This window comes from Suricata suricatta, chromosome 5 (assembly GCF_006229205.1).
Source record: "Suricata suricatta isolate VVHF042 chromosome 5, meerkat_22Aug2017_6uvM2_HiC, whole genome shotgun sequence".
NCBI classification, from domain to species: domain Eukaryota; kingdom Metazoa; phylum Chordata; class Mammalia; order Carnivora; family Herpestidae; genus Suricata; species Suricata suricatta.
This window is the reverse complement of record NC_043704.1, coordinates 134,184,254-134,209,324: the sequence shown is the minus strand read 5'-3', so window position 1 is coordinate 134,209,324 and position 25,071 is coordinate 134,184,254. Positions and strand designations below refer to the sequence as shown.

At 39.2% G+C, this 25,071-nt stretch overlaps 1 long non-coding RNA gene across 1 annotated transcript; it reads left to right on the top strand.

Moving 5' to 3' along the window:
- The first annotated feature begins 3,037 nt into the window (after window positions 1-3,037).
- Window positions 3,038-14,972, top strand: LOC115291037. Its single transcript, XR_003908375.1, has 3 exons — window positions 3,038-3,097; window positions 3,271-3,381; window positions 14,906-14,972. It is a non-coding gene; the product is annotated as an uncharacterized LOC115291037 (long non-coding RNA).
- The last annotated feature ends 10,099 nt before the right edge of the window (window positions 14,973-25,071 follow it).

Here is a 25,071-nt window from a genome sequence, read left to right as displayed (position 1 = left end):
TCTTGAACAGTAGTAGTAAGACTTTGCTGCTTTGGCACTTTGCTAGAGACTTGAGGGGGTTAATGTTTCACTTCTGCACCCATTTTTCTTATATATAGCACAACTTGAAGCTACGCCACCCATTTCTAAATTAGCATGTTTGAGGATTAAAATTTTTATGGTATACCTGAATATTCCAGTTCAGATCCAAAATCATAACCTCTAAGATCTGAGTCTTAAGGACTGTTGTCATAGTGACAGTCATTTCTTTTGGGGAAAAAAAAACCTCTGTGCTCTCTTCCAGGTTAATATTTTTACGCTCTTACTTTTTACCTTTAAGAGTGGAGTATTTTCTATTAATACTGTTGACCACTATCTTCTGTTTCCAAAAATACCTCTACTTTTCCCTATTTAGAAGAGAGCTTCCAGCTGTTTAATATACAGTCCCATAATACATGGCACAATGAATTTGCCCAGGACTAAAAATGAATTTGAAGATAAAACCTAGGGGCACCTGGGTGGCTCAGTTGGTTGGGCGTCTGACTTCGGCTCAGGTCACAATCTCGTGGTCTATGAGTTCAAGCCCCACGTCGGGCTCTTGGCTGACAGCTAGCTCGGAGCCTGGAGTCTGTCTTTGGATCTTGTGTCTCCCTCTCTCTCTGACCCTCCCCTGCTCACACTGTCTCTTTCTCTCTCAAAAATAAATAACACGTTAAAAAAATTAAGAAGGTAGAACCTAATAGTAATGATAATAGTATGAACATTTATTCAGAAAATACTCATCAAGAATTTACTCATTCACAATACTCATATATACAAACAACCTATACATTGCAGGCATGGTGCTGGGGCTGCAGCAGGGAAGGAGACAGATGTGATCCTTTCTGAGTGGAACTATCAAATACAGAAGAAAGACATTTAAAAAAAAATGTAGCTTTGGCAAGAGCTAGGAAAGTAAGAATGCTAAGAGAACCATGGGGAACCCTAACTATGTTTGGATTAGAAAAGACCTTTTTGGAGCACCCAGCTGAAAACTAGGCAAAATGTACCCTTAATATCAATGATTCCGCCGTATGCCTTTTCCCTAGTCATTGCTCATCTCTGCTTATGCACACTGCAATACTTGCTGATCCTCTCATTTTACAAAATCTCCTCTGCAGATAAAGGGTGCATCATTATTTATTCCATCTACCTAGCCATTGGACTTTTATTTTACCAGCGTTTAAAGCTCTAAAACCTTGAAGTATTTTGACACTATAGTATTGGGGGAATCTGTGCTTCATAGAAAACTATGCATTGCTTATAGCACCTTTTTGTGGATTACCCGATTTTGATTAAGTTATCAATAACTGATGTCAATGCAAAATAATTCTTGTCTGTAGGTATGTGGCTAAACTCTGTGGATGGACAGATAGCCCACTTCTCATGGTCTCCCTCCTCCCAATGGTAACACTAGCTTTACTTTCATTTTTTTCATGTTTTTCAATAATCCTCATCTATATATGTGTCTATTTTTTAGATTCCCTTTGAACAATTTACATAACACCTGCATGCTATCATATTTATACGTGAAAGATCTTTAATACGTGTTTCTTTTAATGTCTGTATAAAATTTAGGATTTTACCCCTTTTATAAGATGATCTCTTAATGAGATTTTTTATTCTGAAAGTGACATCACAGGTAAAAATTGTATATTGCCAAAGTCACTTTTGAAAATCCCTTTAGTCATCCTTGAAATATTTGTTTAGAAATTTCACGCCAGGGAGGCGCCTGGGTGGCTCAGTCGGGTTAATCACCCAACTTCAGCTCAGGTCATGTCTCACAGTTTGTGAGTTCGAGCCCCCTATTGGGCTCTGTGCTGACAGTGTGGAGCCTGGATCCTGCTTCAGATTCTGTGTCTCCTCCCTCCCTCTCTCTGCCCCCCCACCTCTGTTCACACACTCTATCAAACATAAACATTAAAAAAAAAAAGTTTCATGCCAGAAATTTCATTTCAGAATTCAAATATTACTTCATAACATATTGGACTTTCCTATTTAAGGCCCTCAATTTTAGCCTTCTAAAGTATAGAGCACAACACATGAGGTCACATATATGGAAATAATATTAATTCCCCTCTTTATTGACTCATGTCTCCATGGATCTTATTTTGTAACTTTCCTGGCTACTTCACAGCTGCGGGGTTGCTTGTTGGTTGATTTTTAATAGCGGAGAATCTCTTTAAATCACTCATACACCCTTTCCAATAGTTTGCCTACAGGTAGCATCTGATTCAACTTTGATTGTTTTCACACTGCGAAGTCAAAGAGAATCAAACTAAAGGCCCTCATTCTCAGACCTAAGTCCCTGACTACAATTATCACCTGGGTTGTTTTAAATTTTTTTTTTAAATTCGCACTCACTCTAGCTCTTGTTCTTTCATAGCACGCAGACTTGAATTTAAGACCAAAGCATCTATGATTTTTCTATGAACAAAAATGATGATGTTTAAGACACATTTGACTCCCAAATGGTTGGAGTCAAAGTAAAGGGGGTTGGAGCGGGAGTAAAAAAGTAAAGGGGAAAAAACAGTCAAGGGAGTAGAGGCAGAGATAGGACTTTTCAAGTGTTCACATAGAAAACAGTAGAAAAATGATTTGGGAAGCATCAACCCCAAAGACACTGTATTCAAAAAGCGATCTGAACCACACATTACAGGAAAGAAATGCTGTCAGTGATAACTTGACAGGAAACAGAGTTAGCTTCTACTGGTGAAGGGCATTGATTTCAGAAAGAATTTTGCCTATGTAAGAATGTCGGAACAGGCTCTCAGTAGGGAGTATCTTGGCTTACTGGACCTTTGTGACTTAACAATTCATCATAAAGTCAATGTGAATTTTTTCTATGGCTCAGCATTTTGTCAATTAACTTTCAAGTTTAGAGATTCTACATTACCACCAAAATACCATAGGCTGACCCCTCAGTAATCACTCCAGCTCATTAGAATCCTCTTCCAAAATATACAGCTATCCTTTTGAACGGATACCAAGTATTCTATAATTATTTATAAATTTGATAGTGATAATGTGCAGATAAGATTGCCGCGTATTTCAAGCTGAGAAATGGAATTCGACAAAGGTACAGAGAGAAGGAGTCTGAGTAATTTTGTTTGCTTGTTACTGAAATTCTCTGGCTGGTTTATTTGCCTTTTGTGCTATTTTGGGAATTTGTTTTTCACTGCATTATTCAGCTACTGAATTGTGGCAATAAACAGGTGACATCATCCAGGAGCTGAGCTTGTTCAATTTCAGACACATCAAAGAGTCACTACCAGTCTCTGAAAAGCCGATCTGTATTGCTGACCAGCCCTACAGTCTCAAATGGAATTTGGACTAATGTTTCCATTACCAAGATAAGCCCAGGTGAGTCTCCTCTTAAACACACTTTACACAGTTCAAACCAAGGCAAGGCTTTCTCTGCCTTACTGCGAACTGACAAAGTCTCGAAGTTTCATAAAATAAATACATGTTTTTGTGTGTGTGCACATATGCAATGCAAAATACTCTATGTAGTCTACTCACAAATAGTGAAAGTAAATCCAGCATATATTGTCTGTTTATTAAGAATACTGGTGAACTCGTGTATTTCATGAGACCAGATAAGCAAATTTTTATCTTTTGAAAGAACCACAAACTCCTGGGTAACCAGAACATACGAAACAGCATTTATCACCACTATCTTCTGAAATTCCTCTAAGATTTTAGTAAAAGAGAATGGGAGGGAAGGGTAAACTAGAGGTGGTGACAAACTTTGAAAAAAGAAAAAGAAAGCAGATGAGTGTGGCTAACTGACTTAGTATGGAATTTCTCAAACTTGCTGCCCATTAAAATCACCTTCTGAATATCAAATAAACCTATGATACAAATGGCTTCTAACTCACTGAACAAAACAAGAATCCACGAGCATTCAGGCCCTACAAGGTCCACTAACACTGAACTTGTGGCATGGCAGATGCAGCTGTTGCCAAGGTGTTGGGCACCATGATTTACTGATTAGGTAAGTGGCCTTTTGGATTAGATATATGAAGCTCCGAGTCTGTCTCTGGCTTTTTAGAGCAAGGTCTTAACAAGGTGCTTTAATTCTGCAAACCTACGTTTAAATAATTACATGTTTGCAAATATCTGGTCTATTCTTGGCCCAAAATTAATATTTCGTAAAGGCTCCTCTTTAATTCGATTACCATTAGGTGCATGTTTATTTTCCTTGATGGTATATTCCTTGGTTATCACCAAAATGGGTATAAAATATGAGACAGATAAATTAGAAAATAATTAAGATCAATATTATCTAGTTTATTTCAACCCTAACTAAAAGTAAAACTTACGGGGTACAGTAAAAATCAACTTCAACGAAACTTGTCAAAAATGCTGAATTCCTAAACACTTAAATCAATGAGTTTAGAAAATTAGATAAACTCATTACACATCAGTGAGTTTAAATATGCCCACTGGAGTTTTAATACACTAACCATACATTGGGAGTCAATTAAAAGACAGTTTTCATGGGAAGTTGTTTTTAATTTACTGAAATTTGAAACTGAATATCTCCCATATTGTTCTGTAGGTATATACCAACAGTAAGTAAAAATAGTGCTTTCTCTTCTCATTTGTCAGAAATGAGTCTGCTCTCTTGCCCTATATTAACCTTCCCATTATTATGAGGTGCCATCTCCAGATGGCTCTATCCTTCCTTGTAATCATTTTTATTAACCTGTAGGGAGAAGGGTGAACTAACGAGATAGTCCAAAGACAGTATTCCAAATGTTTCTAACTTCAACACCAGTACGCTTCATTCATGGAATTTATTAGCTGTGAAAACGCCAACACTAGGTTCCTCAAGGCCAAGATTGTATCAGATACAGAAAATGGAAGGAAAATAAGCTCTTCGCCTACACTCTGGAGGCTGGCTCGGTTTCAGGGAACTCCTTGGACACACTACCACTTCTATGAATTTTCAATCAGTAACACTGTCTCCCCACCAGATACCAGGCAGAATTTGTCAAAATCTCGGAGGAAAGACAAAGCAGAAAATGGCCGTATAAAAAGTAAAGCTGACATGATGCATTTTAGTTGTGAAAGAGCCAGCTTGCTGGTGTAGCAGTTTTGTTCATACGTCCATTAATCACAGGACAAAACTTGGAGCATCAGTTCTATTGGGGGCTTTAATGAGACCATACATATTCCTATTAAGGTTCACCCTTATGGGTACTGAATTTTAAGCCAGTATGTGTCATGTTTTAGCATTTTAACTAAGAAATAAAAGGTCTTAAAGAGATCCCCTCATTGGATATATAAGTAGTCTATTTCTTAAGTCTTCAAATGTGACTCAAGTTACATAATCTAGAAAAGACTTCTCTTTCCCTCTCCCTTTCTCAACTGCAATAGAACAGTCTACCTATTATCTTTTTTTTCCTTCAGCTACAAAACTAGGCCAGGTTTATAGTAGTAACTTTTAATGCTTCACAACGTTGTTAATATTCTCATCAGTCCACCTTTTTTTTTTCTCCAGGGTAACTTTTACTTTTAAAATGTGGGGTTTCTTCAGTCGACGATACTAATAGGCAACCAACGGAATGGGAAAAAATAGTTGCAAATGACATATTGGAAAAGGGCTAGTATTCAAAAATCTATAGGGAACTTACTAAACTCCACCCCCAAAAAGCAAATAATCTAGTGAAGATATGGGCAGAAGACATGAATAGACACTTTTCCAAAGAAGACATCCAGATGGCCAACAGACACATGAAACGTGATGCTCCACACCACTCATCAGGGAAATACAAATCAAAACCACACTAAAATACCACCTCACATGGGTCAGAGTGGCTAAAATGATCAAATCAGGACTCTATAAATGCTGGTGAGGATGTGGAGAAACAGACACCCTCTTAAACTACTGGTGGGAATGCAAACTGGTATAGCCACTCTGGCAAACGATGTGGAGGTTCCTCAAAAAATTAACAATAGAACTCCCCTATAGAACTCCCCTGTGACCCAACAATAGCACTGCTAGGAATTTACCCAAGGGATAAATGAGTGCTGATGCACAGGGCAACATGTATGCAATGTTTATAGCAGCACTTTCAACAATAGCCAAATCATGGAAAGACCCTACATGTTCATCAACTGATGAATGGATGAAGAAGATGTGGTTTATATATACAATGAAATACTATTTGGCAATGAGAAAGAATGAAATCTGTCCATTTGCAACAACGTGGATGTAACTGAAGGATATTATGCTAAGTGAAATAAGTCAGTCAAAGAAAGACAAATACCATATGTTTTCACTCACATATGGATCTTGAAAAACTTAACAGGAGACTATGGGGAAGGGGAAGGGGGAAAAAGTTACAGAGATGGAGGGAGGCAAACTATAAGAGATTCTTAAATACTGAAAACATACTGAGGGTTCATGAGGGATGGAGGAGAGGGGAAAGTGGGTGACGGGCATTGAGGAGGGCACTTGTTGGGATGAGCACTGGGTGTTATATGAAAACCAATCTGACAATAAATTATATTAAAAAAGTAAAGGGAAAAATGTGTGACTTCTTAAATTTAAGATTCATTTTGTTAGTTTTCTTGTTCATTACATTTGACTGGATTATATCATAATCCTCCCAAGTTTGGTTGAGCTGAGTGCTCTTAACCCAGAAATATGTATGTAATAAAGGTCTAAACAAAAGCAGTACATATCAGGATGGGTAAATCCCCACATATTATATTCCCCATGTGTTTGGCTTCGTTACCAAAAATGGTATCACTAAAGCCATATATACCCATTTATAAAAGTGGTATACAGGTCTTAATTTTCATGTTTCTGTTTTTATCCTTAAAACTGAACTAGAACAAAGTTCTTAGGAACCTAAAGAATAGGTCCCTAAACATAGGCTGAGAATACATGAAGGGATTGGAGGGTCAAAAATTTCGACCACTATCAACACTACCATATTTAGGGATGAGAATACTTACGTCGGCTGAGAATTTTCAATGAAGCACATCTTCTCAACACATTAGCCAACCACACTGGAGGAGAAGAGAGAGGTCTAAGAGACTGGGCTTTTGCTCCTAACATTCCACACCAGAACCAGTTTCCTCAAGATCACCAAGACCTCTCTGTCACTCTATTCAAAGGTAAATTCTAAATCCTGTTTTAATTAGACATATCAGAAGAACTTGGTACAGTGGATAATTTTTTATTATCATTTACCAATCCTCCAACATACATATTTTATGAATACAGTTGGATACATTTGGCAGCTGTAGGCATCCCCTAAACACCACCCAAAACAAGACACCCAACATTTCTATCACTCAGAAAATTCCTCTGTGTCCCATTTTGGTCATTCCTCACACCATTTAGAGGCAGCCACCTTCTGACTTCAGTTACCATAGGTGACTGTGCCATAGATTATTTCTTGTACTTCATAAAAACAGTATGATTCAACATGAATGTGTGTGTGGTTTCTTTGGATAAACGTAATTTTTTGACATTCTATACCATAATTTGTTCGTTCATTCTCTCGCTTTTGGAGTATTAACATTGTTTCTGCTCTTTAGTTATTATTCTTAAGGATGCTGTTAATAGTCTTGCAAAAGTTCTTCCAGGACTTTTTTTTTTTTAATCCATTAAAAATTACATCTTTAGGTTGTCTTAAGTTGAACTATGCTGCACAAGCATACTTTTTCTTTTTGACTCCTTGAGATTTGTTGAAGTTCTTGGCTACACTGGTTAATATCTTTCATCATTGTTGGACTATCTTGGTCATTATTTCCTTAAATATGTTTTTCTTCTCCATTTTACTGGGACTTCAATTATATGTTAGACTGTTTTATATTGTCTGGGGAATCGTTCTTTTCTTTTTTATCCTCCACTCTTTGTTTTCCTTTCTGTTTCTGTTTGGATATACTCTACTGACTTTTCAAGTTCATTGACCTGCTCTCCCTTTTCTTTTTTTTATTTTTTATTTTTATTTTTTGCCTTTTTTATTTTTTTGAATATAACACAATTTATTTCCTTTTCTTTTTTTAAATAATTTTTTTAAATGTTTACTCATTTTTGAAACAGAGAGAGACAGAGCATGAGTGGGAAAGGGGCAGAGAGAGAGGGAGACACAGAATCCAAAATAGGCTCCAGGCTCTGAACTGACAGCACAGAGCCTGCTGCGGGGCTCGATCTCACAGACTGTGAGATTATGACCTGAGCCAAATGACCTACTCTCCCTTTAATCCATTTGCTTTAGGCTTATCTGATGAGTTGTTTTTTTCAATCATAGCATTTTTATCCCTCTTCTGTGTAGTTTTTATGCCTCTGGAAAACACTCCATCCCTTTACACACATGGCCTATCTTCTCCAGGAAATTCTTAAAGCACTTTTACCAGTTGTGTTAAAGTTCCTTTCTGATATAACATCTGGACTATCTACCTCTTTTTAAAATTTTTTTAATGTTTTTTACTTATTTTTGAGAGACAGAGAGACAGTGCGAGCAGGGGAGGGTCAGAGAGAGAGGGAGACACAGAACTGGAAGTAGGCTTCAGGCTCTGAGCTAGCTGTCAGCACAGAGCCCGACGCGGGGCTCAAACCCACGAACTGTGGGATCATGACCTGAGCCGAAGCCGGGCACTTAACCGACTGAGCCTCCCAGGCAACCCTCTGTATCCACTTCTATTTACTCTTTCCTCTCATGAACATGGGTTGTGTTTGTTTCCTTTTTTTGTGTGTCCAGAGTTTATTTTATGCTTTCTGTATAAAAGACAACTAGAAACTAAGAGGAGTAATATTCAGCTCTAGAAAGGGATATAGTTTCTTCTGACTGCTAGACTTGGAAAGGGGGAGGGCTGAGTCTATCTTAACTGCAGTTAGGCTGGAAGCAGGTTTTGGTGTAGGCTTACTTTAATATTTTAATGGTCGGCCCGGAATATTTCCCTTCAGCAAGTCATTGGTGAGCATCCAGACAGCTCTTATTCCTTTTCCAAATTCCAAACAATGGAAAATCTTCTGCTTTATTATAGTCAGGCTGCCAGCTTCTGGGGCCCCAGGGGATTCTCCCTGGCTTCCACTCCTGTCCCCATTTTTCTCCATCTCTGAAAATCTTTCTGAGCCTTCCTGCTTTTTATCCAGCCTTCAGAGGGTGGTTTATCTTCTATGGTACCACAGGATACTTTGGTGAGCTTTCACTGTATCTTCCTTCTAGTCCCAAACTTTGTGGATGAAAGCCCACAGTGCCTCAGATGCATTTCTCTCTGCTATGTGACCATGACCCCAGCCTTCAGGGGCTGGCTGCCTTGCACGTGGGAGAGTCTTCAGCAGGGGTCTCTCCCCACTACACTTCCATGGCTGCAGTCTTCAGCATACTCCCTGCGCGCTCCTTAAGACCCACTGGAAACTGCTGGCCTGCAGGTGTAGACCTGCTCCTGATCAGAGTCCTCAGAACTCCAGTCTTACATGCCACGTGGCCAATCAACATCTGTTAAAACTTCAACTTGTCTGTTCCTACTGCCTTCTATGGCATGGTCTTGTCACTGTTCTCCCGGTGTTTTAAAAAAAAAACTGTAGCCCTTTTCTCTTCTATCAAAAGTACATCACTTTCCAAAATTGAGTTTTTGTTTATATGCCAAACTTCCTGATGGGTTTTAAGAAATATATGACTTTGGTAGCTTATCTCGCTCATTCTGGTTAAGATGGAAGAGTGTTTTGCAACTTTCTTCATTACAGCCGGGGGTAGAAGTCCTCTCTCCCCTTTGACCTACTGCCAAAACCAGCCAAACCAGCCTACGTAATCCTGTCTCTTGCATCTGCCAGAATTTTTATTTCCCTGCTCCTTTTGTAACTTTTTCTGTATTACTTATTGATTTTAACCTATTAGATTCTTACTTGTGTTCTTCATTATTTTCTATCGATTTGTTCTGAGAAAATAGTTTCTGTGAGGTCAGGGATACTTATATATGTTGTTTACTTAATACCCCAGTTACCGAAGCAGAGTCAGGCACATAGTAGGTATAAATATGTATTTGTCAAATAAATGAATACTTTAAAAGGACTGGATTTTATTCAGACATTAGGGATTCCGTTAATGTACCTCTATCTACTTCTTGAGCAATTGAATTTGAGTGTAATCATTTGTCTTTATTAAGGAAGATAGAATGATTTATTTTGCAGGAATACCTATTTGCGAAAGACCCACAACATTTTGTAGTACATACTGATCTTGATCGATGCAGAAAACACAACTTGGAGTAATAGATATAATGTCCAAAAGTGGTTTAAATTAGATTATGGTTTCACTGATGAAAGAAAATGTACTATAGCACTACAACCGTTCTGAAGATAGGATGAGCTTTTTAAGGTTAGTTTTTTTATTTAGAGAGCGCACACGCCTGTGCGCATGTGCGTGTTCAAGCCAGCCTGAGTAGGGGAGGGGCAGAGAGGGAAACTGAGAATCCCAGGTAGGCTCTGCGCTCTCAGTGCAAAGCAGGATGCAGGACCCCTCTCACAGACCATGAGATCATGACCTGAAGACAAAACCCAAAGGGAGACACTTAACCAACTAAGTCCTTCACACTAGCAGTCAGAAGAAACTCTGTCATTTTCTGGAGCTGAATATTACTCCTTTTAGTTCCCAGTGGTCTTTTATACAGAAAGCATAAAATAAATTCTGGACATACAAAAAAGGGAAATAAATGTGGCCCATGGTCCTAAGAGGAAAGAGTAAATGGAAGTAGATAAAGAGATAGTCCATATGTTATAATATCAGAAAGGAACTTTAACGCAACTGATAAAAGTGCTTTAAGAATCTACTGGAGAAGACAGACCACGTGTGTAAAGGGATGGAGTGTTTTCCAGAGACATGAAAATTTTTTTAATATTTATTTTTAGCAGAGTGCAGGCAGGAGAGGGGCAGAGAGAGGGTGACAGAGGATCTGAAGCAGGCTCTGCCCTGACAAGCTGACAGCAGAGACCCCAATGTAGGGCTTAAACTCATGAACCAGGAAATCATGACCTGAGCTGAAGTTGGATACTTAAGTGACTGAGCCACCCAGGTGCCCCAGGATGAAATTCTTGATTAGGACGTTATAATGATGGCTTAATGGTAGATTTTATCCTGCCAAACTTGTATTCTACTAGAGACTACTATCATTAGTGTTGTTTTACAACTATTAAGTTTGGAGAACTTGTTAGGATAACAGAGAAATACCTTTTTACCAGTACTTCTCAAATCAGTGCATAATGCATATACAAATTATATATACATATATGTATATGTGTGTATACACACATATAATGTGTATATATATGTATATATGTGTGTATATATACACGTGTATATGTGTGTGTATATATATATGTATATATATATACACACACACACACACACATATATAGGGAAGGGAGTCGTTACCTCAGGATTTTGTTGAAATGCACATTCTAATTCAGTAGTTCTGGGGTAAAACTGGGGATTCTGTTTTCTTTTAATGTTTTTTAGTATTTATTTTTTAGAGATGGGGGGGAGAGAGAGAGAGACAGAGAGAGACAGAGTGTGAGCAGGGGAGGGGCAGAGAGAGAGGGAGACACAGAATCCAAAGCAGGCTCCAGGCCCCAAGGTGTCAGCACAGAATCCAATGAGAGGCTTGAACCCACAAAACAGGAGATGGTGATCTGAGTGAGCCAAAATCGGATGCTTAACCAACTGAGCCACCCAGAAGCCCCAGGAGTCTGCACTGCTAACATACTCTTGGGTGAGAGTGATGTCCATCCTCCACATTTTGAGAAACAAAGCTCTAGATTACATACCTACCATGCCTACATACTTAGCCTAAAACCTTCTGCAGCAGCAACACTTGACATATCCAACCTCTTACACTGCTTAGACATGCATTAAGAGTATGGCACTAGAGGTAACTGCTTTGAGTCTCTGGCACCCCCCGGCCATCACACCAGATGGACATATGTGTACTTATCTAGTTGTCCTTCAAGTCCCCCATTCTCTAACAGTTGGAAGGGCCAACTCTCCCACAATTCCCCCCATGAGAAATGCTGTACCTTGCATTTACCTAAAGCATAGCAGAAGGCATCAAAAAGCTTTATGACCTCAAGGGATTAAAATTCTGTAGAAAAGAGGAAACCTTGCTTGGGGAAGGAAAGAGAAAATGTTAGAAGGAATTATAACACACACACACACACACACACACACACACACACACACACACCCCACACACACAGAGTAGATGAAAAGAGCATGTGGAAATTCAGATTAAGCTTCCCTGTACAGATGTCAGCCACGTAAGAAAGCATTAGCCATTCTATAGTCTGTACGGAACTGAACTCCATAAAGAATTTGAGTTGTAGCACTGATAATACCAAACAATAAAACGTTATCCTTTTCACGTTTCTTCACAGATAAATTCTCCCCAGTCCGAGCCACCAAAATGTATTTTAATCAGAACTCTATTTGTATATAAATGACAGATAAAATATAGGCGAGCACTTTTTCTTTCTTTGCACAGCTCATCATTTTTTTGAGCAATGGAAACACAATAAAAGAATACTGATTTCCATTAATTTTTTTCTCCTTGCAAGTAAAATTTAGGAATGAGTCAGTGAACAATTCTCTACCTTTTTTTTTTTTTTGCTCCTAATTCTCCACCCAGCCGCTTTCTAACAAGAGAATTCTGCACTACATAATATTAACATGAGCACATTTCTTTAGTGAATGAAATGACATTATGTTGCTAATATGCAACTTCTACCTCCTGTTAGAAGTCAGAAGAGGCAAATTCTAATTTCAATTACTCAAGGGTCATCCGAATTCATCAATGTTGGCAAACAAGGTTAAGTTCTCACCAGCACAAGTGGCTCTCCCCAACTATTAAAGTAGATTCAAACTAAAAAAAAAAAAAAAATCTCAAGACAAAATTCACTCAAATTACACAGCACCACCCAGCAACAAATTCAATCTTAAGGAGTCTGCATAATATTAGAAGGGAAACATTATACTATTATTAACATGTAGAGAGCAGAGAGGTAAAACACTACACATGCCAGCTAAACCCTAAAACCTTTTCCTCAGAATTTTCACATCTTTTGTTTTTGTTGTTGTTTGGGAAGGTGAATGAAATAGACGGCTTGGAGGAAAATGCTGTTTTGAGTGAAGGGAACGTTAGCCTACAGCAGAAGGTATTAGTACATTCCTGGAAAACTACCTTAACTCCCTTTCCTCTCACGCATCTTGCAAAGATTAAATTCACTAGACGATTCATTCTGCTTGGGAGATCTGCAGTTACAGGGCCTATGGTCGTGAGAAATATTCTCCCCATCTTTTCCAGAGAGTCCTGGCCATTCCTTCTCTTCCGACCATCAAAGCCAACAACATTCTTTACAATTTGTCCATGCTGAGCAGTTCCCTCAGTAAGGAGGGCTGCCCAAATCCTAAAATCCTTTGTATCTGTATGGAAGCACAGACGCAAATGATACTCCTTAATAATAAGGTTATATAAGAGAAGTTTCTCAGTCTAGTAATTTTTCAATTGTTTTAAGTAATTGGACAAATTGTATGTTACCTAGCTCAATGAACTCATTGAGCTTAAAGGCCATTGCCAAATGACAGCAGGTAAGGTCAACCACTTGGAAGGAAAACAACTGAATAGATAACAAAGTAAACTGTTTAATCAAAACAGGTATTATTTCAGGTTTTGGCCGAAACACTAAAAGACATCAGTGAGATGGATTGACAGGGGTCTTAAAAGCACTTATTACATTGGATTTGCAGAGAGAAATTCAGACCGAGTGACTTAATAATGTTGATAGCATCATTCATCTTACCAGAAGAAAACGGCTAATCTACTTTAGCACCAAGTTCATTAAAGTCTGATTTCCTCCCCACACCCCCCCCGTGGGAGAAGCAAGGCCTGAGATAAGTCACCTTCAGCTAGGTATTTGCACAACGTTCCACTGACAAGTAGCATAAATAACAAGGCACAAGAATAAAAAAGTCGTATCTTAGAAAACACTACAAAATAGGGAATATTAAAAGATACTGACACACCAATTGGAGATTATTTAAGAGTTTGAGAGAGAATTAAATGGTTGGTCAAAAGAAAATAAGAGAAAAGTGAAGGAAGCTTAAGAAGGGAAGAGGGCAGGAGGTGCTGTACAGGAGGGTATGATGGTGATGTGGTCCGAAGAAAGTTTACTAGCATGTTCCCTGCATTAGGGTATCCGTCAACAGACAAACCAGTGCCTGGAAAGGCTTCAGATGTGGATCGAATCTCAACAAAGAGCCATCAGAGTTGACAGAATGCTTGCTTCAGGGAATAGCTTTTTCCCTTAGATGACCTAAAAAGCATCCTGACTCTAACAGGAGTGGGGAGGACGGTCTAATACCTGAAATGAAACAAGGTCTTTTGGCTTTTTGCCAAGATGAGACAGCCATAAAGGGATTTTTTATGATAAGTCATAAAGTCACAGGTCACGAGTGTTCAAGAGAGTTTTTCTCGGAAAACATTCCTACCAGTGACACATAAACTGGGAGAGCTATCTAACCATCATCCTTGGGCCAAAAGTAGAGCTGCTATATGGTCCGATTTTGCACAAGGGATTATTCTGAGAACCACTGGAGTGCAGAAACAAGGAGCATGTTTCAACAGCGGCCAACCCCCAAAAGGCACAGTAGTTAGCCCTCACCTCAACAAAAATTAAAAGGAACATATGTAATAACTGTCGTATAAGATCTAGAGCAAAAGGCCTGGGATTGATGAGATTTACACCTGTGTAATCCTAAAAAATGTAATTGCCTGAATCAAGTCAATGTTGATAGTAGCATGTTTAGTGAAGTGCTAAATGCTCTATATGTATGATCTCAATTCTCAAAATAATCTCCCCCAAACATAGGTTTCGTATTCTCATTTTAGAGATGATACAACTAAGGACCAAGAGAAGTTTAACGTTGGTCACATGACTGGTGAGTGAGATTGCAAGCAGCATCATGAGCCAAGTGCTGAACTACTTAACCTCTAGCTGCTACTTCTAAAAATCTACAAAATGGATTAAATCTAATCAGCTTCCTTACAAGGCTGCTCCAAACTCAAATACAGTCACATTTACAAAAACACTGCACAAACTTTAAAGCATGATTTAAATTTAGTTATTGCTAATGTTATTATTTGCATAAATTAAGGGTTCCTGGGCAAAATCCTACAAAGGAAAGGGTCCTCATGCACTCCTGAGAACCGCTGTCTCCCTACATTCTCCTCCAATAGGCTTCTCACTTGCCAGGCTCCTGTGAATGGTGCCAATCTCTACTAGAAAGACCACTTTTGGTTTTAAATACCAGTAATGACAACTGTAACATATTGCTAACTGTTTTGTAGCTGCCCTCCTCTATACTTCAAGTCAATTCTGCCAGTGTCTCTGTAACATGGCTATGATCATCTCCACTTTAGAGATGAGGAAAGGGGCCCTCGAACTGTTGAATTTGTGTAAGCATCCCCAGCTAAGGAAGTGAAGTTGTTGAGAATCAAACTGAAGGTTGTCTAACTCCAAATATGTGCCTTTGTATCATTACACCAGGGATGATGAGAAACCAGGCTTGTTTCAGTTATTTAATGCTGCCTTAAATGGCCATACCTAAAGCCACCATATTATGCTTAGTCTGTGGATCAGGAATTTGCACAGGACTCGGCAAGGTTGGCTTACCTCTGTTCCACAATGTCTGAGGCTTTAGCTATGGAGACTAGAAGAGATATAAATGACTCAAAATGGCTGGGGTTGGAATCATCTTGAGGTTGCTTACTCAAATGTCTCAGACTTGGACTGGAATGACTTGAAGATTGGGCCCAGCTTAGCTGTTGACTGGATCACCTACACAAGACTACTCTGCAGCACAGTAGTCAGGTTCCAGGAAGGATATCCCACACAGAAGTATCAGAGGCTGAGCATTCCATGAGATGCAGAAACCACCTAGCCTTTTAGGACCTACCTTAGAAGTCACACTGTATCACTTCCACTCTACTTCATTGGCCAAAGCGACTAACCATAAGGTTGTCCAGATACAAAGTGGGGAGACATAGACCCTCCCTTCCCGAAGGAGTGAGGAGATCACATTACAGAAAAGCCTGGGTAATGAGAAGTAGTACTAGGGCCATCTCTGGAACATTCAATCTGACATCAGACTCTTCCTCTCAAAACTAATACCAAATCTTTTCTGAAGAGATTAACTGCTTCTACTTTTCCAACACTTCAGGTCTCTGTGTATAAACATTTTATGTGCTTTTCTTCCTCAGCTCAATACCAACAAATCCTTAAGAGCCCACCCCAACCTTCACCTATTCTACCCAACTCTTAGGAAACGCTCACCAATGCCAATTCATCCCTGTTCATCCAAGAATCCTCATGGTTTTTATTTAGCATTTTGGGATTTACATATGCTAAATTAGCAACTTGTTATTACATTCTTCTTTCTGTTGCTATTAACTATTCTTTGAAATAAGTGTCTCACTTCCCTAACTAAAATTCAGAACACTTTATAGACCTCATTTTAATTTCACTTCATCTGGCATAGCTTTGGAGATAAACCTTAATCATAATAAAGACACTCTGGACTGAATGATGCTACATGGTAGTTTACAAGGCATTTGGCTATGTATAGTTAATGTATCTGCATCGCTATTTTAACATATATGAACATGCAGTGGTGATTTACAGGTCTCAGTTCATTCAACAAGCGCAATCAAGGATCTGCTATGGGTGTGAGAATATGCCAAGTGTATATTTCAGCTATAGGCTGTCAGCCTGTTTTCCTCATAGGCATTATTGGGAAGCAAACACATCAGACTTGTGCATTTGTGCACCGAAACATGCAGGCATCATAGAGATGCACAGGTATAGGAGAGGTACAGACCGGACGCTTCAACGAGAAAGATTGGTTCTAGCTACAGTGTTGAGGAAGACTCTAAAGAGGATTCATGTAGGCTGGTTACTAAAGCATACTGTTTGCACAAACTGAGATTGACAAAGGACAGATTCTAGGCACGTAAAGACAAAGGCAGATCATATTTAGTTAAAGGGACCCAAGTTGTCAGGCTGCTGGGAGGCACTCAGATTTCGTTCTCGTCCCATTTAGGGTAAGAAACCTGAGCTAATCTGTTTGTTAGTCTCCGTATTCAAATTTTCTACATTTGAGATTTAGCTTCTCCCTCCAGTTTGTCATATTATGTGAAGTTTCTTTTGAAACCCACGGCCCCTTCTCAATAAAGAAAAGCCTTGCATGTAGTTGCTTTTCCTTGTTCTTTTGAGGATTTGACCAAGACACCCCAGCTTGCAGACTATTTGCTTGACTCTATTAAGGGCTACGAATCCAACTTCTCAGTTTTTAATATGTGTACAAATCAACTGGAGAACTAGTTAAAATGCCAACTCTTATTTCATGGAGCTAGGGCAAAGATTTGGTGCTTCTCAAAAACATGCAGGTGATGCTGATTTTTCTGGCCCACTAGAAGAATGGACTCTGGTCCATGCTCTTAGAGTAGCAAGGATCTAGATTAATGTTACAAGAACAGCAACCTGGTCAGTCGCATTGCCCACACTATCCTGAGTTCCTGGCTCAGTGCTTTTTACTTAATAGACACTCGGTGAATATATGGTAGGGTCTATAAGAGTCAAAGAATGAATAAGTGAATAAACAATTAATAAATTATCCTCCTATCACACAGGGCCCTCCTAACCTATAATTAAGGCAATTTCCCAATATCTCATGAGTCAGCAAATTAACACTGGAAGTATATACTCTGAAATGCACAGACCCTTTATTCACCACTCTATAGTGCTTCCATAAACTCAATGACCAAAATGAACACAAGTAACATTCTGCCTCCAACAAAGGACTTTAGTGTCATCAAGGGTATTTTCCTGGACCCAAAGAAATGACTGAATCCTAGCATTTTTACTTTGTCTCCTTTTCATAACCTCTTATTTAAAGTCTCTCTCAATCTCCCAGCTAACAATCTTTCTTGCATCTAAATTATCTTGGAAAAGTATTTTGCTACAGACTGAATATGTCCCTCCCCCCAAATTCAGATGTTGAAATCCTCACCCCCACTAAGATGGTATTAGAATACGGAGCCTTTGGGAGTTGATTAGGCCATAAAGATGGAAACTTCATCAATGAAATTAGTACCTTTATAAAAGAGACCCCAAAGACCATCTCACACCTTACACCTTAGGAGGATCCAGCAAAAAGTCGGCGGTCTGCAACCAGGAAGAGGAACCTCACCAGAACCTGACCACGCAGGCACTCTGATCATGGATCTCTAGCCTCTAAAATTGTGAGACATAAGTTTCTCTTATTTATAACCCACACAGTTTATGGTGTTTTATTACAACAGTCCCAAAGAACTAAGACAGTATTGTCATGTGACCTCTCTCTTCAGAGCTGTTTATCCCGTGTCCAGATCCACAGAACCTACGGAGATGTTCACATTGTAATTGGAAGGTTCACATTGTAACTGAAACTCCCACAGCCCATCTTCTGTACCCATCAGAAAGCCCAATGCAGATATGCTGCCAAATCATTATTCTGGAAAACAAGAAAATGATGTTGTGATTGACATTTTTCTAATAGTTTTATTCTAATAGCTCAAGGGCTTGATAAATGCTATGGGCTGTTTAGATAATATAGAAGTATCTTATCATTTTTCCATCAACAGCCAAATATGGCAGCATTTAACCATTCATAACACCTAATCCAAAACTGTGATCAGGGATGACAGCAAACAACAATTGTCCTTCTTTTATAAATGCACATGGAATTACATTTTGGTGAAATTAATCCACCCAATAAAATCTCAAGCAGAATTTACAGCTCAGAGAACATGACAGGGAAAATCATTCATTACTATTTGTACATCTAATTTGTGTCTAACACCCTGGAGGTGCCAATCAACTGTATTTCACAAGATAAAAGACAAAATAATTAGTAAAGAAAAATTTGAATTTTGTTGCAATAGGAGATGATGAAGGGCCACATACTGAAGTTATGGATTCTTTCAAATTCTTTGTTTAAATGAGTTCAGTGTTCAGTTCATGTTGAAAAGTGTTACTAATGATGGTTTGTACAACCCCCTTTAGATTTTTGCTGTTTTAATTACTGCATCATTTGTTTTCTCTGCAACCTAATTTTTTTTTAAAAGGAGCTACCTGAAACCTCAAAGTCTTTTCATGTTCCTGTGTCAAAAGAGAAACAAAACAAATACAACCTAATGAACAATTTTTAAAGCATTTATTTATTATTTGTAAAAAGAGCCTAGACTCTCAAACTTTGTAATAATACATAATAGGCTTAGAATCTCTGGTATTCCATTTATAGGAGATTCTAATCAATTTACTTAACTTGACTTCTTCACATTGGTTTTACGGATGTAGTAACAGCTATTTCATTGATGTGGTTAATATATGGATTTGATTAAGATAATAAATGAAGAACACCCAAATAATATCTGACATATAGAAAAATAGCAATAGGTGTTAGTTCGTTTTGCCTCCCCTACAGGTCCCCAATTTTTTCTGCAGCTGAAATATAATGGTAGGACAGCATATTCTCAGGAATATGGTTGAGCTAAGAAGGCTATGTTTTCTGTCTCCTGAACACAAAGGAACTCATGCTATCCACTTTACTTCCTCTCTCTGCATCACCTGGGCTATGGAACCCTGGGCTAAATCCTGGAGAAACATTATAAATTACTTTCACCTTCACCTCAATAGATCTTCCATTGACCATTAAAAAGTATCATAAACATGGAAGATCTAAGTATATGCTAGCTAATTGCAAGTACATTATTTCCGGTGTTCAACTGAAGCAGTAGACGATTAGGTAAGCCTGATTAAATGGTTGGTTACCTCATTCATGTATTCAATTATTCCTTCACTCTTACAGTCATTTATTGGATGATTTGTCCAGCAGTCATTGATAATTTAGTATTTGTAAACTAATGGGTGAGGCACACTGGAGAAAATATACATGCAGAGCCTCAATTACAGGCATGTGACCAGATGTAGTCACACGGTGTTCTGCAGCTGGGCTCTAATGCTCCGCAGCGATCATCTTGAAGTTGTTGTTAATAATCTTTAAGCTTGTGTTGTTTAAGTCAAGTCCCATAGATCAATGAAGCATCTCTAGGAACTCAGAGTTTTAGCTCAGGTGTGGTCCAATCTCTAGCTACCTTTCCATGATGAGATCTCAACCAACTACTGTCTGTCCTCCAGTATCCTGGGTACCTCTTCTCATTCCACTGCCACTCTCCACTCCGACGATGGCCTGGGCACAAGCATGGAAGGAATCAGTGTTGGACACATGTCCCCTAAGCATCTTAGGTTAGGGCATGTCAGCAGCCCCGTGAGATGTCAATACAACAATGCTTTGGGTGAACAACTTGATGGAGGCTAACCTAACTAGTACACCCTGGCATAGCTGTTGTACTGCTCCTGGTTGGGAATGGGGATAGGGAACCTGTCCACTAGAAGTTGAAGTAGCAAGCCTTTGGGGAGCGTAAATAGTTGGCTCAACTTCCAGAGGCATTGGGCTAGCAATAGGCAGGAAAGGGAATCTAGTCTGTTGGTCTCACATATGCCCATCTGTGCGTACAATGTCATTGGTGGGGTCCACTGGTGCCTGTGAGATTCTATACTTGTTCCCTAAGTATCCCTGCACCAGAGGGACTGCAGTATCAAAGAGCAAAGTAAAAACACCTCAACTGGTCAAGAGTGAAATTGTGGGGGAAAGGAAAAAGCTTTGTTCCCGTTTTGAATGAAAACCTCATTTTTATTCTTCATTGGTTCCCCAAAATTATGCCACCCCTGAACACATGAATAAGCCAGTTTTTATTTTCAAAGGGATTATAAATCTCCACTGACTGGGAAAGCAAGTTTCATACAAAAAGCTCTAGAAGTTTCTGTCTCCCAAAAACTTCATCTCGCACAGTATTGTAAGAGCACTTGCCATTGGCCATACCTAATGGGAAGCCTGGGGAAAGCGACTTGTAGGAATCAGCCTCCTATAACAGAAGAGAACAAGAGAAGGACACGTTATAGAACTGAGGAAAGCAGACGCAACAATGACTTGGGAAAGAAGGTATCTACGTAGAAAGACAACTTTACAAGCAAAATAGGCAGTAAGCATTCAAACAGTCTGTTCTGTAAAAACACAGAGGAGATGAGGACCACGGAATAAAAAATCCAGCATCTATGGGTCACTTCATCGCCCAGCCACTTCCCATACTTTGAGCAGGTTAGAAATTACATCTTTCAAAAAGCTACCTTACTCATCTTGATCTCCCAGGATTTTGTACATGAAAGGCACTCAATGCATACTGAACTGATTTATACTGAATTTAACCCCATTTCATGCAGAAAACACAGGTGTCACATAAACCAATGCAATGTCGCCATTTGCAATCTCCCCATTTCTATAAAATTCAGTAGGAGTAACCTACTTGCCTCTAGATGGCAAAACTCCAGTAGAAACATGACCCAGGCATCACTGTTTTGAGCAGTCCATTGCCTAGAGTTAGGAAAATGCAGAAGAGGAGTGCCAAACAATGGAACTCTGAAGAGATTTCCTAAATATGGTCTTTTTAGTCTCCTTAGTTCTCTTCTCACCCCTTACTGGACATACAGTGGTGTATCTCCACCCTCTCTCTGAAGTTGTCTTAGACTTACAAAGCTACCCTATTGGACAGAACTTAATATAGTTCTTCATACTTCTCTTTCCCCTACACAGTCCCCATGGCCCTCCAAAACAAAATCAAAGGGGAAAAAAACCCCAAAAATCAAAGATATATATTTAGCCCAAAAACCTGTGGCAAGGCAGGACATTACAAAACAACACTCTTTTGAATCCTTGACCAAAGCCCACATGTCTGTTGGAGATTTAGGATATAGTCAGATCCCATTTCCAACCTGTTTTTGTCAGATGTAAATCCAGCAACTGCTGGACATGCAGCTGTCCATACTCTCTAAGTGAATCCTTAAGGATCCCTTCACTAGGCAGATGGTTCAAAGGTAATGGGACCATGCTGTCCCCAAGACACAGTGGGAATTACCCACTCAGCAGTATCTCTCTTAGAGAAAACTTGTTTCCAACCTCCTCTTCTCAGATCTTTGAAAACTTTGTTTTTTAAGTCTTGATCTGGCTGAGAGTTTCAAAAGTTGCCAAGCAACTTCAGAGTCATTTCCTCTTGCTTGTGTGTAGAGGTGAAGAGTGGTGGATTCCTATCTCTAACGCATGCCACTCACTCTCCATACACATGGAATTGGTGCCACAACTGAAGCTAAGGCAGGAAGGCCATACTCTAAAGACATTGTACCACTGGACTGACCCAAGAGCAACAGAGTGGTGAAATGTTTTCAAGGTTATCTGGGCATTAAATGGTGATGCCAGAAGGGGTAGTGGAGACTTCAGACTTTCACTTATGCTCTACTGTGGACCAAAACCCACTAGAACATTTGCCTTACTTGGTGGAGAGAGAAAGAGAGGGAGGGAGGGAGGGAAGGACTCAAAATTCAGCAACTGAATATTCTCTATGAAGTCTTCTGTTTCTCTCCCCAATCTCCATCCAAAAGCAAGTTCAATTTTCCATCAAACACTGTCAGCCAAATAGATTTCTCAATCCAACCATATCAGCCTGTCCTTGATTATAATGCAGCCCACAATGGATATAGCTCGGTGGGGGGCGGGGGGGAGTTACAAAGAGCCTGCTCTGAGAAAGAAACAAATATGAGTAAGAATTTCCCACCATTCCCTTCAAGCTCCTACCCCATTTCCTCTCTGAATATTGCAGGCTTCTTCCAAGGAAGAGCCCATGGGTGTGTGCTAATTTGCATGGAGGCCTTAGAAGGTACTGTTCTAATTGCTTCAGCTGAAATCCATTTATTTTATAGCCCAATAAAATTCTGTGTGCAATGGTAAATAAAACCATGTGGATGTGGCCTCAATGCACAGTTCTCTGGGCTCCATTTGCAGTCCGTGATAAATTAAAGGGGGGAAAAAAACCATTGTGCAAACGGATGCAATTAGCTGAAACGGTATATTTTTGGCCTCTGCTGATGTCTGCTTACATTCAATTCCCCACTTTAAAACCAATCCTCATTTGAAAGCAAACTAGAAAAATCTCCGTACTACAGATGGACCTTATTTGGCTGCATGTTGATGTGCAAAGACACCTTTATACATTAAATTGTAGTGTTGACTTCTGCACTTGAAATTTCATTTTGTCATTTTTAATCACAATGAGCAAATGTCATCCTTAATAATAACCCTCTGCTTCTCTATAATGCCTTTCGACAAAGGACCTGAAAGCACTTTTGCAAATATTAATAAACCAAGATTCACAACAACTCCCAGAGGAATCTGTATTGCAGGCTGAAAAGAAGCCCAAAGTCATGAAGTGACTTTGCCAATCCACACAAGAAACTAAGCTCAAGGAGGAGAAACAAAGATTATCTATCATCTGGGTTATGTCAGCCTCACCTCATTCATGCTCACCAGGCATTTTCAGCCACAACTGGAATATCAGGGCCCAAGAAATGAACGAAGGACAATTTGGACTCTAAGATTTATGCTTAATTTTTCCCCCTCCCTCCTCTGTTCCTTCTATATGACGTTGGGTCCTAAATTCATACCTCAATCCAACTTGTCCCTTACTTTCCATACTCATGACGAGTCCTAACTATCTAACAAGTACATCAATCTTAACACATATCCAAGCCAAATTTATGATGCCTTTTCCAGAAAACCCATTTCTACCTCAGTCATTCCCCTTTCAGTAATTGGTAATTCTTTTCTAGTTTATCAGTCCAAAAGTCTTAGAGTCATCTTTGACTCCTCCTCCTCTCTCACCCCATGACAAATTAACCTGTCAATCTTATTGGCTCTACTTTGTAAATAAACCCAGAATCCAAACATTTTTCATCACTTTTCTCTGGGCCCACCCCACCATTATCTTTAGTCTGGACTACTCAAATAGCCTGCTAACTTATCTCCTGTTTCCAATGCTGCCTGCTAATCTACCTTCCCACAGCAGATAGACTGATCTTTTTAAAAATATAAGTCATGTCTTGTACTCCTTTGCTTAAAGGTCTTTCAAGTCTTCTAATCTCAGGGTTAAATCCCAAGTCCTTACTCTGGCTTACAAGACCTTATATGATCTGGCCCCAGCACCTCTCTGAATTTATCTATTGCTACCTCCTCCTCCTCCTCCCCCTGCTATCTTTTATGCTCCTCAAATAAACCAAGCATGCTACTACTGCTTTAGAGTCTTCACACTTGCTAATCCCTGCCTGAATGCTCTTCCTTCAAATATCCCAATGCTTCTCCTGCCCATTTTTAAGCCTTTGCTCAAGTCACTTTGTCAAAGAGGTCTTCCCCAACTACCTTATCTGGCATACATAGTACTACCCTCTACAACACTCTAGGCCACTAACCTTGTTGCATTTATTTTCATATCACTTATCAGCTGGCATCAGTTTCCAAGTTATCCCTACTTATGAATGGGCACTGGTGTGACAAGTCTTCCTCCTAGGATTGCAGAAATTCTTCTTCTCCACTGGAGAAGAGAAAATGCTACTCACTTAGAAGTCTTTGGAAAAGAATTCATTTCTAAAGGGCTAAATTTTCTCTAAAATTTTAACGCAGTATTGTCATAATATTTCAAAGGATTTTCCGATATCAGTTCAGAGACAAGCCCCCAAACTACTTCTAAGATTGAGCCTTCCCAAACTGCAAAAATTATAGCTGAAAACAAAGCAGATTTAAAAAGAGAGATATCATTTTATTTCAATCAATTCCCCATATCTTATTAAATAAGTCAAATCCACCTTTTACTACAGTGAATAACTTTTGTCAGTGGTCTTGATAAAGGTTTCAAAGTCTTCCACCAGGTGTATTGCTAAAGCAAAAACATAGATTCACTAAGGGTATCTGCATGTTCACTTTTTTACGTTTATTTATTTGAGAGAGACACAGACAGTGGAAGTGGGGGAGGTGCAGAGAGAATCCCAAGCAGGCT